Source organism: Xenopus laevis, chromosome 3S (assembly GCF_017654675.1).
Source record: "Xenopus laevis strain J_2021 chromosome 3S, Xenopus_laevis_v10.1, whole genome shotgun sequence".
Taxonomy (NCBI): Eukaryota; Metazoa; Chordata; class Amphibia; order Anura; family Pipidae; genus Xenopus; species Xenopus laevis.
Genome location: NC_054376.1, coordinates 46,410,875 through 46,423,288, shown reverse-complemented (window position 1 = coordinate 46,423,288; position 12,414 = coordinate 46,410,875). Strand labels below are relative to the sequence as shown.

At 41.3% G+C, this 12,414-nt stretch overlaps 1 protein-coding gene across 2 annotated transcripts in view; it reads left to right on the top strand.

Annotated features, from left to right (window-relative positions):
• Nucleotides 1-2,375: 2,375 nt before the first annotated feature.
• Nucleotides 2,376-12,414, top strand: part of fes.S (FES proto-oncogene, tyrosine kinase S homeolog) — a 52,761-nt gene continuing 42,722 nt past the window's right edge. Inside the window, exon 1 of one of the 2 annotated variants that reach the window (XM_041588254.1) lies at nt 2,376-2,772. The gene's annotated coding sequence lies outside the window, so the exon portion shown is untranslated. Of the gene's footprint in view, nt 2,773-10,940; nt 11,043-12,414 lie in introns of those variants that run through there. The other variant, XM_041588255.1, reaches the window with a different exon arrangement.

Genomic DNA, 12,414 nt, shown 5'->3' with positions numbered 1-12,414 from the left:
CGTTTTGATACTGCTCTGTTATTGGAGGGACAGAAGTCTGCAGGGGTTTGAGGGACATTTTAGCTTAGGTAGCTTTGCTGGCTAGTAATCTACCTTCTACTGCAGTGCTCTGTATGTAGCTGCAGTGGGCAGCTGTCCTGCTTCTGATCTCATCTGCTGACTGCTGCAATAACAGTAGTCCTTGTAAGGACTGCTTTTATTTATTTTTTTTGTTGTTTTACTACTACTACTACTACTACTACTATAAGAGCCCAGTGCTATTAGTCTAGCAGTGTTGGGGAGTGGGACTGGTGTGCTAATCTGCTGCTCCTAGTAGTTCAGCAGCACCAACTTTAATTTTTTTTTTTAATATTCATTTTTTTTTTATTTTACTTTTTTTTATTTTACTACCGCTGTAGTAGTGTATAAGTTGACCTTTTAGGCATTATTTGCCCTGTAGGCATTATTTGCACACTGTTTTCTTCAACCCGCCATCGAGCTGTGTGACCTTGTTCCCATTCTGTCTAAATATCCATAATATTACCGTCTCCAGAAAAAACACCGGAGTGACTTTTTTCAAGCAGCATTCATATATTTTACGTAATCCGTATCCACCGCTGTAGTAGTGTATACGTTGACCTTGTAGGCATTGTTTGCCCAGTTTTTTGGCCGCAGCCACTGAAGCACAGAGGCCAGAAAAAATATGCCATATAAATGCTGAAAATAGTCATTTTTTGCCATACGTTGACTCAACGTATATGGCAAAAAATTACTATTTTCAGCATTTATATGGCATATTTTTTCTGGCAACTGTGCTTCAGTGGCTGCGACCAAAAAAACTGGGCAAACAATGCCTACAAGGTCAACGTATGGCAAAAAATGACTATTTTCAGCATTTATATGGCATATTTTTTCTGGCAACTGTGCTTCAGTGGCTGCGACCAAATAAATGCATATTTTCTGCATTTATATGGCATAATTTTTCTGGCCTCTGTGCTTCAGTGGCTGCAACCAAAAAAATTTATATTTTCAGCATTTATATGGCATAATTTTTCTGGCAACTGTGCTTCAGTGGCTGCGTCCAAAAAAACTGGGCAAACAATGTCTACAAGGTCAACGTATGGCGAAAAATGACTATTTTCAGCATTTATATGGCATATTTTTTCTGGCAACTGTGCTTCAGTGGCTGCGTCCAAAAAAACTGGGCAAACAATGCCTACAAGGTCAACGTATGGCAGTTGTTTAAAGAGAACAGTAGATTACTAGCCAGCAAAGCTACCTAAGCTAAAATGTCCCTCAAATCCCTGCAGACTTCTGTCCCTCCAATACAGAGCAGTATCAAGCAGATTACTAGCCAGCAAACTTACTATCATCTGTCCCTGAAATCACTAACAGCTCTCCCCCTACACTATCTCTTCCAAGCACACACAGGCAGATTTTTCAGATACATTTTTGCCCTTGATCCCCCTCTGGCATGCCACTGTCCAGGTCGTTGCACCCTTTAAACAACTTTAAAATCATTTTTCTGGCCAGAAATGTCTTTTCTAGATGTTAAAGTTCGCCTTCCCATTGAAGTCTATGGGGTTCGCGAACCGTTCGCGAACCGCTCGCGTTTTTGCGCAAGTTCGCGAATATGTTCGCGAACTTTTTTTCCGACGTTCGCTACATCCCTAGAGCTAAACAAGGCGAACAGGAAAATTGAAGATGCTCCATGTTTGGTCCTTGCATGACAGATCTATGTATACACTGTACATAGTATGTATATACTGTACTAGACATCCCTTGCGAGAGTTTCACTGTTCTAGGACTGTCCGTGTGGAAGCTCCTTTCATTTACACAATAAAGAAATTGACTCAGGGCACCCTAGGAGCATTGACCTTTCCCTGTGTATATGGTCCCTAGCGAAATATTTTGCACGTGTTATCTGATGATTGAGCAAAATGATTGATCAATGCAAACTGGCCCACCACCGCCACTTGCAGGGGCATGACTATAGAGGAAATAGATGCTAATCGAATTTGAATAGTATCCTATTCGATGGTCGAAGTATCCAAAAAATTACTTTGAATTTTTTTACTTTGAAAATTCACTTCGACCCTTGATGAATCTGCCCCCAAATGTTAATTCAAGGTGAATAATCCCTTTAAGTGGCCATGTGAATATGCAGTTGTTTGGCCTTACAAGATGGCGCAGTCAGTAGCAGCAATGTTTAGGCGCAATTCTCTCTGTATAGGGACCAGCAACTGCCACAAGTATGGGAGAGACAAGTGTGCACATTAACTCTCCTCCAGTGCCAGGCGCTATACTGTAGGCAACCCGGCTGGCAACTTCGGCCCCTGCCGCAGAAGTGCGCAAACAAGTACGGGTGTGCGCAAGCAAGGAAGCACGTGCGTAGCCGAATGCGTTCATGCGCAAAGCACTTTGACTTCAGAGAACCCACCCACTTTTCACTGAGGTAACACCGAACAGGCTGCATATGAGGTACTTGCCTGGCGCCCCCAAGCTTTGCGCCCTAGGCACGTGCCTCTTCTGCCTACCCCTAGTTCCAGCCCTGCTCTCCTCATTGACTCAACTTATGAGCACAGCCCCAGCACTGACTCGGAGCAGCGAGGGTTAATAGCCGGGTGGGACGTGCCTTTGCACTACTCTCACTCTCTCAGAAAGGCTCATACCACGGAAAGCAGAAGGGAGGAGGCACCGGATGAAACCATCCGAGACAGCCGTAGGGTGAGGGACACGGGCTCCAGTGCGTGACGCTCATTCCCAATAACTACAGCTTTTACACAATCAGTGGTAAGTGATTTTCGGCTTGATGTTGAAAGACCGGTTTTAAAAGTTTCTCCCCTGTGATACTGAACTGGGAAGTTGTATCGGGCTGATGCCGCTTTGTAACTTTAGCGCCCGTCGCTGTAGCCACCAAATGCCTGCGGATGAATTTTCTCACCTTTCCAGTCAAAGAAGTAACTGGACTGACCCATTTGCTGGGGGGGGTGGACTGACCCATTGCTGGGGGGGGGGCTGGGTCTGACCCATCAGTCAGGCAATAAGGAATTTTTGTTTAACCCCATAATAGATTGATACCAATAAATTGCAAATAACCATTGCCATAAAAACCTGTCAATATATTTCGGTAACAATAAGGATATGCAGCTCTTCAGCTGTCAGCAGCCTGGTTGTCAGGGAGTGCAGCTGGGAGTTTCACGGTCATATATATTCACCAGTGATATATTGTTGGTATCTTGTGAGCTGCAGGAAGAGGGGGGATATCAGCTGTAAACTCAGGAGTTTGATGGAATATATCAGGGCAAAACTGAAACCCCTGTGCAGAGATTTGGCCGCTTCCTGCTCACCTAGAGTTGCTAGGGAATGTCACAAGATGGGCGGACCAGCGACTGTGAATTAGTGTCCAGGGGCAGAGTTTCCAGGTTGCAGAAAAAGCTCGTAACCCATGTGTTAGCTGGAGGGGTGCAGCGCTGTATATGGATGACACTGGTGCAATAGTATTGGCTGTTCCAATGCAGTTGGCGCAGGAATTCTGGGAGTTGTAGTTCTGCTACAGACAGGCTGTCTGTGTTATAAAAAAAACTGGAAGAGCAGTACTGAGCTGCAAGCATTTGCCCTGACCTGTCATACAGATACTATTACAATTAATAATAATCACAGATTACTAAAGCATTCAGGGTTAACCTGAATAACCTTGGCTTATAAACTTAAGCCTTCTCATGCCAGTAATTTATACAGAACTTCAGAGGGTAAACTACTCACTGACTGACTGTATAGAGTAGTGCTGTCCCTCTGGCTGCATGTTGACATCTGTGCTATTCATCTGGGTGGGCTCAATAGGGATACTGCCCACCAGTCACCTGTGGCACACACTAAATAGAGAGGGGTGCAGCCAGGCCCGGATTTGTGGAAAGGCCACCTAGGCATGCTGCCCAACCACACCCACATTGGTTCAAAAACACAGGGGATGCGCTGGTGATATAATCTTTTTTTTAAATTTCCCTTGTGCCAATCCCCATTGCTACTGTCTGCCTGGAAGGGAAAGGGGTGCTAAATGGCAGTGGGCCTAGGGGTGCCCACTATGTAAATCCGGCCCTGGGTGCAGCCATCATCTCTTTAGTCTGGTGAGGGTGCAGTGTTCAGAATTCTGTCAAGCCACCTCATGAATGGACTTTGATATGTCTGTGTCATTCCCCTACCAGGCATCCCTAAAATGCCAAAAAGGAAGGCAATTTGAATGCTCATGGGAAAAATAAATCAGCCAATGGTTTCTGTTATTTCTGGCAATAAACAAGATTAAACCAACTTCGCTTCAGCACTTCCTGTCCCACAGAACATCAGAGGAGCTGATAACATGAATTACCTGTCCACTGAGAAGCCCCCGTGAACGAGCTGCTTAAAGGCTGATGCTTAGAGAAGAGGGGATTGTTCAAAAGTCAATAGGGAGCTCTACACAAGCTTCCCTGTTTATAAGGGAGGGGGAGTGGCTGGTAGCTGGCAAATTGTGTGACATTTAGGACTAGCGTACACTATGTAGATTATCTGTTTTTTTTCCTTCTGCATTTTGTACACAGGCAGAGAAAGTATACATTCCTACACCTCTCCATCCATTACTAAAACCAGAAAGGTACCTTATCCAGCACCCATGATCAGGACCCTGTGCAGCACTAAAGTTGGCATGTAAGTGAAATCCTCTCTATTGAGGTTAAGGTCCATAAGTCAGGGTCAAAATCATATGAAATAGTTTCCTTTTTTTTTCTTTTATTCGTCTGACTGATAAAGCTAATTGACTACTTTTAGTTACCGTCCCTTTGGAGCCTTGGATTCAACGTGGCCCTCCAAGTGATTTTTATTGTCTCAGTCTCCCCAAGGCCTTTGTACACTTCCATATGACATTGCAATTTGAATGCAGACCTTTTGGAGTGCAACATAAGCAGCTTATTACAAAGTAAAAATTAGGCATTGGCATAAAAATGGTTTCTTTACTGTAAGGGAAGTTCAGTTATGGAACTTATTGCCAATACCAGTTGGGATGTACATATGCAGGGTGACTGTAGTTGTAAGGTGTTACCGAGTAGTTCCTGAGTGAGTGCTGGTGATTTAGTCACATAGGGACGTAAGGCTTCAGGTGCTTTTGGGACAGACTTGGGAACAAATGTTCGACTGCTCTGTTGGCTTTCCATGAGAGACTGATTGCTCACCAAACGCTGAATCAGTGTGTCTGACCTTAGCTGGAAAATATACTAAATTCAAACTTGCTAGGCTATTCGCCAGATTAGAACACTAAATGAGTAACCAATTGTGAGTAAGCTTGCAAGCAATCAGGGACAACAAGGACCTCTGCTTTGGTCCCTTTGCCTTTTCCAAGCTCACCAATTGAAGTGCTGAAAATATACTAACCGACAGTTCCAGGTGGCACATAGATTTACCAGACAAAATAGCTAGCATGCAAGTGGCATAGAATGTGCATTGAAAGTGGCTTATTTTTATTGATTGAGCTGTTTTTCTGAACAGAAAAAAGGGGTTGTTCACCTTCAAACACGTTTGTTCAGTTTGTTTCAGATCGTTCAACAGAAATAAATATTTTCTTTCAGTGACCGTTTTTCTAATATTGAAGAATAAAGTTTTATTTTTAACCTTCTGAAGCAGCTTTGGGAGGGGAGGTTGCCAACTCTTTAAAGGAGAATTCAACCTTTAATTAAAATAAACCCTACCCCCCCAACACTTCATAGACCCCCCTACCTGCACCCCCCCAGTCTAGGTGTTACCCCGGGTAAATGCCCCTAACTCTTTACTTACCCCTCGGTGCAGATTTAGGACATCGGCTTTCACAGGCGCCATCTTCTTCTCTTTGGTAATCTTCGGAATGAGAGCGGTGTATTGGCCCATGCGCAGTTGGAGCAGTCTTCCGTTTCGCGACAACTGTGCATGCGCCGAAAGTCGCTGAAATTGAAAAGACCCGAAGACCCGAAAATTACTGAAGTGCCTAAAGATGGCTCCTGTGAAGTCTGTTGCCCTGAATCTGCACAAGGGGTAAGTAAAAAGTTAGGGGCATTTACCAGGGGTAGCAGCTAGGCTGGGGGGAGAAGGGAGCAGGGTCTGTGGGGGTAGGGGTTTTTCTTCATTAAAGGTTTAGTTCTCCTTTAACTGTTTTAAATTGATACATTTAGTTGATACATTTGTTATCTTTGTCTCTGCTACACAGAATCTCTGAGAGTCATTAAAGGCAGCTGTTTGAATTGATACAATAGTTGCCATAACGTTCCACAGATACTGCTGAGAAATGTATCAACTAATTGTATCAACTAAATGTAGAAAATTGTAACAGTTTAGATGCTTCTGAATCACTGAGCTGTCGAACTGAAACCCCAGAGACAGGAACATTATAATATAGTGAATAAAGTACCCCCTCTTGTAAAATATAAGGATATTATAAGTTACCGAGGAGTTTCATGACCATATAAAAACATGAGGCCGAAATATTCCTTTCATGTGCTTTTATTGTAGAAGAAATATATAGTGCAAAATGTTTGTAAAGTTATATTTCTGACCTCAGTAGTGCTGAATGTGAGACTAATAGAATATACTGTAATTAAAGGGGAACTATTGCGAAAATGAAAATGTAATATAAGCTTCAGCATACTGAAATAAGAAACTTTCTAAATACAATCAATTAAATATTCTGTACCGTTTCTGAAAAAATTAAGTTTATCTTCACTATCCCTCTCTCAGCATCTGTTTCTCTTCATTCTGTCTTCATGCAGCATTTTGTTTGTACTCATATCAGTTATCTGACTGAGCTCCAATACATCTGCTGGGAATATATTGGATCTAAAGCTCCCCATAGACGCAAAGATTTTTCTTGCCGAACGACCGCCGAACGACCGATTTTACCAAAGTCCGACCAATCCTTCGAAATTATCATGCAGTTAGTGGGATTCGAACGATCAAACATCTTATGATTTTTCAGCCGACATCTGTCAGGAAATTGATCGGCCAGGTCAAAAAATCTTTATCGGTCCCAGCGCAATCTATATATGTTCGCAAGGCCAAGCAGGCAGCTCCCCTTTGTTTTCCTGGCAATTATCGACCTGAAATGGTCTTTTTAGTTGATGGACAATTCGTACGATTGTTTCGAGATAATCGTGGTCTCACGATGATGATCGGATCTTTTAAAAATCTTTACATCTATGGCCAGCTTTACTGTCATTGAACATCTGACACCCAACTGCTGCAAGATCGTGAACATAAACTTGATTATTTTAGAAATGATTCAGAATATTTAATTGATTGTATTTAGAAAGTTTCTTAAATGACACTGTTTACATTGCAAATAATTCACTCAATTCACCATTTCAAATTTTATTCTTCAACCAACAATGTATTTTATTTTAGTTGGAATATTGGTGTGGAGGCAGCCATGGCAGTGCATTGTGCCTGATTCTGAGCTTTGAGAAGGAGCCAGCACTTTACAATGAAACTGCTTTGAGGCAGCTATTGTTTCTCCCATTCCCATTGTATTTACCACAACCTAGGTCATGCTCCCTAGTGGTAGATATGAGAATAGCATCCAAGCAGGAAAAAGCAGGGGTTTTAACACCTTTAGCAATGCAAACAGAGGTGTCAGGTAGCTGCTATCTGGTTAACTGCCCATTGTTCTGTTGATAGACTGCTGATGGGCTGCTGGGGGTGGTAGGGGTGATATACACAAGTCACATGACTGGGGGCTCCTGGGAAACTGACCATGTCTGTTTTCTCTTTTGAAAAATGGATTTCAGTGCAGAATTCTGATGTAGTGGCACTATTAACTGATACATTTTGACTCATGACTTCTTATTTAGGCCAGTGTGTTGGTTCATATACAGTTGTACTACATGCTTGCCATATGCACAGATACAGACATTAAACTTTTTTTAGTTCAGTTTACCAGCAATAAAGATTTTTTTTTCAATTACTTTCTATTATCTGTTTCTTTTTCTAATACTGGTGTTTAAAGTTACATTTTTTACCTTCTTATGTCTTTCTGAAGCAGCTCTGGGAGGGGTTCAATGACTTTGTAAACTGATCTCAATGGATATATTAGCTCAACAGTGCCCACACTACTACAAGGTCTACTTTTAGTGATGATGTCCCATTATGATCTACAGTACATCCATAAAGGCATTGTTAGCATTCTGTTCTATGGAAAATATTGCTTAAATATTCATTTGGGAGAAAATGTATATTGCTATATTTAACAAACAAATATTTCTGATGTAACCTTTGCAAACAACTATTTCTATAACCGAAACATAATAATTATCTGAATGAAAAGAATGAAATAGGAAGGTGATTCAGACAAGCTGTTTGTTGACAGTATCTTGAGATCTACTGATCACCAGCTAAAGGTCTACTGGTAGATTCCGATCTGCACACCCCTGCATTAGCTGATACGTTTCTTGGCTATGTTAAAAAGAATGCCTGAGTATCGTTGCAGGCATCTGTTATAATTGATTTAATAGTTGCTTATATTCTACAGATGCTGCTGAGAAATGTATTAACTTGTGTAGCACATTGTAATAGTTCAGAGTCTGAACTGAGTTGCTAAATTGAAACACCAGAGACAGGAACACTAAACTTTAAATTAAATTATAGTGTCATGCAGATAGTGATAGTCTGAGCCATTTAGCAATTGGGTTTAATTTTTTTTATTATTTGTGTTTTTTTGAGTTATTTAGCTTTTTATTCAGCAGCTATCCAGTTTGCAGTGTTAGCAATCTGGGTGCTAGGGCCTAAATTACCATAGCACCCCTGCATTGATTTAAATAAGAGATTAGAATATGAATGGAAGAGGCTTTACTGGAATAATGAGTAATAAAAAGTAGCAATGACAATACATTTGTAGCTTTACAGAGCATTTGTTTTTAGAGGGGGTCAGTGACCCCCATTTGAAAGCTCACAAGAGTCAGAAGACAACGGCAAACAATTTAAAAACAATGAAAAAGGAAAAAAACAAAGGCCAATTGAAAAGTTGCTTATAATTAGCCATTCTATAACCAATTCTGGTTCTGACTCCTGAAACAGTTTAGCAGAAGCCAGATAAATAAGGGGGCTGGAGGAGAACCCATTTCTGCTACATTTTGTCTGAACCAGAGAACAGAAATGAATAAAGAAATACTGCTTTTAGCTACAATTAAATTTGCAAATAATTCGAACACTATTGTGTGTGATTTGTCTGCATTGGAAAGTTACTTAGAACTGCATTTTGCTTCTTGAAACAGTTTGGGTTGGAATCCACTTTTTAAAACCTGCTAATTTCATCTCCTTTTCAAATGATGTTTCTTGACCAGTTTCCTGAAAGAGTGTGAGGTTTATCTTGTGGCCTTGGTTGAGCTGAGTCTGGTTACACAGAAGATTTAATGCCTTCTTTTAAACTGAATTTTTGTTTCAGGGTCCCTTGGTTTTTTAAAGGATAAGTAAACCTTCAAAACAAGTGAATGTAAAATGAGAGTGCTATTCTTAGAACTTTTGTCATTTATACTCATTATTTAATTTATCCTAATATAAGGGATGCATGTGTTGTTAATATGAATGAATTTTGTTACAACCGCACCACCTGCTGGTCAGATTTTAACCAGTCTGACCAAGTAGTCATGGAAGTTGTCAAAAGAAGGAAAGAGGCTAGTCTGATGTTCTTCTGGTTAGGAAAAAATATTAGAAACCCTTCTCAAATATTTCCTAAGCAGAGCAGCCTCTTTATTTCTCCTGACAACTTCCTTGACTATTTGGTGGTCAGACTGGTCAGAAACTGACCAGCCGGTGGCGCTGATGTTACAAAATTCATTCATATTAACAGCACATGTATCCCTTAATATCTTGGTATAAAAAAGAAATAATGAATATACATGACAAAAGAGCTTAGCATAGCACTCTCATCAATTTGGCATTTACTTATTTTAAAGGTTCACTTATCTTTTAAGGAAGATCTGGAAATTGGAGTTTAGAAGTGATGTAATGGGTCCGGTGTTACTTAGTGAACACCCATAGTGAGCATGTAACTGACATACTTGTGGCATGAGTCACAGAATACTCATTATGTATTACTGCTGAATCCTGAGTTGCTGAACATTACTTTTCTTTTGTTGCAGTCACCTGCTCTTGAGGGAAGTGTTAAGCCATATAGACTCAGATTTCTCACTGCAGTTCTGCTGTACACAAAATTAATTTTCTCTTTTCAGTGCTGCTTTATTTGCATCCTTTTCACCCAGAATAATAAGTGGGCAGTTCAGGCCTCAGTATTACTGCAGTAATTACTTATTTGTTCACAGTGGGTAGGGTACAGGGGCGCTCCAATGCAATAGAGACGTGGACCTCCCCAACCCCCTCCAGCGCTGAAGAGGTGAGTGCAGTGGGGAGGGGTGGCAAAATGACCAGGATCACCCCTGGTAGGGTAGTCAGGGTAATCTGACAAAGGTGTAGTTAAAGACCCACAAGCCATGGTGCAAAGTTTATACCAAAAAATCAGCCAATTTCCAAATACAAACCTGCTGTCCCACTGCCTTCTATTTCTATTAATATATGTAAGCAAAACAGCAAGCACACTCCTGAAGCTATTTATTTTTATTACATTTTTTAAATTTCATAAGAGTTTAAAACATATTGAGGGAGTCTGCTGTGTGTGCAGAAAAATTCTATTGTGTGCAAAATGACGTTTTCACGTTTGTGCATTACAATTTTATGTAAATTTAAGTTCACTGGCCTCACAATGTGTGTGAGCACGCACAAACGTGCAGTTTAGAGGGCTGCTGATCAGATCCCAACTATATATCAAATAGGCAATTGATTCAGGTGAGAAACACTCCCTTAATCATTGGCATGATATCATATGCCTATGATTAAGGGGTGTTTCCCGAAACACGTAAGGCTAGGATGCTAACCCTATTGCTGCAATAAACTTCTCTTGACTTATATTCGGAGTGCTGCATGAATCAATTGCCTATTGGATCTATAGCACAGTGGGACGCTGGTGGCTGAGCACACAGAGCATTGTGGAGCTGACTGGAGGGCCATATCGTGGTGGGGTGAGTCTAGAGCGGTCATTTCTATAGACTGCTGACACCCTTATTTCGGCTTATTGGTGTAATGCAGGGTTTTTTGGCCAGTATATAGAGATCCAGGTTAATGGTTCTGCATGATCAGCACATTTGGAGTAAGGAGATCGCCACCTCATTTTATACCAAACATCAGGAAACCTGGGTTCAATCAACATTAATAAAGTTTATTAAAAGTATAAAACCGTTTATCGGTGGGTTGTAGTCAGGATTTTTCATTGTTTTTCCACTGCAGGCACTTTACTAACATAGTTGCTAAAGTACCAACTAGTCTAATTTATGCATTCATTTTCTAACTACATTTTTTTTTTTCTATAATATAGCACAACAAGTTATGTAGTGATTTACAATAATATTGTAATACACAGAGAATCTACAGGATATTCACAAACAAGGGTTACTTGTTACAAACAAGGGAACAGGAAGGAAAGATGGCTCTGCTCCAGGAAGCTTATAGTCTAAAGCAGGGGTCCCCACCTTTTTTTAAGTGTGAGCCACTTTCAAATGTTAAAAGTGTTGGGGAGCAACACAAGCATGAAAAAAAGCCCCTGGGGATTCCAAATTAAGCCATGATTGACTATTTGGTTACCCTTTGTGAATTTGCAGCCTACAGGAGGCTGTGTTTGGCAGTACACATGGGTTTTATGCAACTAAAGCTTGTCTCCAAGTCAGGAATTGAAATATAAGCACCCGCTTTGAGGCCACTGGGAGCAACATCCAAGGGGTTGGTAAGCACCACTGGCCACCAATGACTTATTTTCACTTGTGTGGGGGGCCCAGACCACCAACGTGTTTTTATAACTTATGGAAGGGGAGCCTGGCAACTAATTGTTTGTTTGTTTGTTTTTTTAAACTTAAAGGGGGCTGGCCACCAATTCATTTTTTTTTAACTTGTAGGGACGCCCTGACCACCAATGGCTTTTTATAACTTGTTGGGGGGTTATTTTTACTTTTTTAGCTTGGATGAATATGTGGCTTTTTTGCTGTGGTGTGGGGTCTGGTGTGGGACTTTGGGTCGTGCAGGGACCAGGTGGCCCAGAAAATGTTGTTTCCTGAATGGAATGAGACTGGCGTGACGGCACATGCGCAGTTGGAGCAATTTTCTGTTTCGCGACAATTGCCAATGCACGAAACTCATGAAAGTTGCCGAAGGGACGGTCTCATAACAAAGATTACCGAAGCGGCTGAAGATGGCGCCGGTGAACTCCCGATGTCTGAATCTGAACCAGGGTTAAGTAAAACGTTAGGGGCATTTGCCCGGGTTAACGGGGTAGGGTTGAATTCTCCTTTAACAGGCACCTGCCCAGCACCCTCCTATGGTTGTGCCCTAAGCAGGTGCCTC